This window comes from Macaca mulatta, chromosome 4 (genome assembly GCF_049350105.2).
Source record: "Macaca mulatta isolate MMU2019108-1 chromosome 4, T2T-MMU8v2.0, whole genome shotgun sequence".
NCBI lineage: Eukaryota > Metazoa > Chordata > Mammalia > Primates > Cercopithecidae > Macaca > Macaca mulatta.
In genome coordinates this window covers 126,007,027-126,010,084 of record NC_133409.1, presented here as the reverse complement: position 1 = coordinate 126,010,084, position 3,058 = coordinate 126,007,027, and positions in this window count along the sequence as shown.

The following is a 3,058-nucleotide window of genomic DNA, read 5'->3' as shown; positions in this document are numbered from 1 at the left end:
GAAAAGAAAAGAAATTTGTTCCTGTTGAGGAATGGTAGTAAATTTCCTCTTGTACATAAGATTTTGTTTTTTCTCACGTGCATGGTTTTTCACAATAAGAAAAAATAATTTTGTAGCAAATATTCCCAGAAAAAAACTAAAATTACAAATAAAGGTACAAAGACTAGAGCCACACATACTATTGTTCTATTACTATGAAATATGTTCAGTCAGATGAAGAGGCCTGGATGCCAGATACACCATACAAATATTTCAAAGTTTGTCCATCATAAGTTTACCATGGGAAAGCTCCTCTGTGGTCAGAACAGCATGCAGAACATTGCACAGCCTGAAAACTTCTGCCAGATGCATTGCTTGAGGGTTGTATTAAATAAATCAAATCCAGACACCTCCGTCTTACACAATTTTCAATACAGAAAGGCTTCCCAGGAAATGTATAAGTCAATTGTAATAATCTTACAAAGACACATATTAACCATGCACACGTTACCTGGATGATAGATTGTCCCCTAACCAAGAACACTCATTTCTTATCCAGTATGTGAGATTCCCCACCACTGAAAATCACATTCAAACCTATTGCATGGCCACTTGAGTTAATGAACTCCTGTTTGTAAAAATTGTGTCAATGGTCTACTGAATTACTATTAAGTTTCAATGGCCTTCTCAGCATAGATGTACTTATTTGAAGTAATCCTTCACTTTTAAAGAAATGTTGAAGGAACTTCTATTACAATTATGAGATGTTATAGGAATATGTATGCAAAATACAGTCTAATACAATAAATATGTTCAAAAAATTTTAAGTAATTCAGCAATCCGTATAAAAAGACTTTCTAAAGTAAGTACACTTTAACCCAGTAATTCCACTTTTACATATCTATCTTAAGGGAATCAAGACTTGCAGAAAGATTTATGTGCAAGGTTCTCAGTATAGCATTTTTTGTAAAAGCAAAAAAAATAACTGTCCAACAAGGAAGTGTGGCCAAAAACGTATTATAAATAAATGTATTAGAATAATATATAGTCATTAAATGGTTTTTTGACAAATATTTAATCATGTAGAAAACAATCTCATAATAAAAGTTAAGAGAGAAAAAGGAAAAGAATAAATATTCAGCACAAAGCCATCTCCAAACTTAACAAATAAATTTAGGCATGGAACGAAAGCATACTTAAAATATACCAAGTTAACAGCACAAGAAAGTACTATTATGAATAATTCTTATTTTCTTGTTCAACTTTCCTACATTCTTAAAATAATTACAATGAATATGTACTATTTTTTAAAGGAAGACATACCAAAAGCAACTCATTTCTGTAACTGGTGCTCAGTGACAAAAAAAAAAAAAAAAAGCAATGATGGCCGGTGGGAGAACCACAAACAACAAAATGAGACCATTTTCCAAGAGATGAATGAATGTGCAAATTTCACGAAGCTATGAGTAGCCATTTGGAGGAAGAACCAAATTTTTAAATAAACGTTGTGAAAGAGTGTGTCAAAACTCAAAAATTCCAATACAAAAAGGATGCAGTCTCAGAGGGCATGGCAGAGATGAGGGGTAGCATTGTATCTGTAGTCTCTCTCTCTCTCTCTCTCTCTCTCTCTCTCTCTCTCTCTCTAGCAGTACAGTAATCAAACGGTAAACATAACAGGGGTGGCCAAACTGGGGCAAGTCAACCAATTACTTGGGGTTGGGTGATTTCCTCAATTAACAGATAACTAAAACTGTAATTATGAGGATGTAGATGTTTGCAGTTTTGTTTTCTGTTGTTTTTTGAGACAGGGTCTGGCTCTGTCACCCAGGCTGGAGTGCAGTGACACCATCTCAGTTCATTGCAACCTCTGCCTCCTGGGTTCAAGTGATCCTCCCACTTCAGCCTTCCAGGTAGCTGGGACTACAGGCATACACCACCACACCCAGCTAATTTTTGTATTTTCTATTTTTGGTAGAGTTGGGATTTGCCATGCTGCCCAGGCTGGTCTCAAGTGATCCGCCTACCTCAGCCTCCCAAAGTGCTGGATTTACAGGTGTGAGCCACAGCACCTGGCCTGTAGTTTTTAAATTAATGTTAAAAAGCGATCTTCACACTTGAAAGTACAATCTGGAAAACTTACTGTTATCTTGGTATCCTGTTGTTGGTTTTTTTTTCCGTCATCAACCTACTGCATTTGATTAACAAGACTGTGTGAGTCTATCCCAGCAGTGTCTACTGACTATGGCTTTTCCTCTCCATCCTCAATGCCATTATTCACCTGGACTAGTGCAATAGCCTCCTAACAGCAGTATCTTCCCCACCCCATACACGCCCTCCACCCATGCCAGAATTACCATTCTAAGACACAAATTTTATTATACCCTTCCTTACCATTCTTTCTTAGCTCCCACTTGGCTACAGAATAAAATCAATCTCATTACTCTGGCAATGAGACGAACTTCATCGACCTACCCATTTCCTGTCTAGAAGGTTCATCTTCCAGCTATGATTTGTTCACCCTACACTTCACCCACTACAAAATGTGCATTGCTTTTCTGACTTCCTGGGTCCATGGGCATGGTTTTCTCTCCTCTGTTTTCTTTGCCTTTGAACCAACTAAATTAGAATCATTTAGGATGGCATTTGGGCATTAGTACTTTTTAAGCCCCCAGGTGATTCAAATGTGCAGCTAAATGTTAAGAGCCACTTATCTAGTCTCTATTCAAGCATTTCCCTCCCCGCACTCTATTGATTTTGGTGTCTGTGTCTCCAGTACTTCTTCCTACCCCTCCCAAAAAACTGAATCAATCAATAGCAGGGACCTGACTATTCATTCATTCCTTCATCCAGTGGATGCTATGTGCCAGGCATTATTCATCTTTATATCTGAGCTCCTTCTTCTTTCCTTCCACCTAGCTACCACATAACTTGGCACGGAATAAGACTAAGTGACAATGTGTTATATTTCAATGAAACCATCACTAGGCTTTTCAAGCATTTCATCAATATCTTAAAGAGCTTTTTCTTAAAGAGCAATCAGTTAGCAAAAGTGATAGGTTCTTCTTTTTTATTACATTAA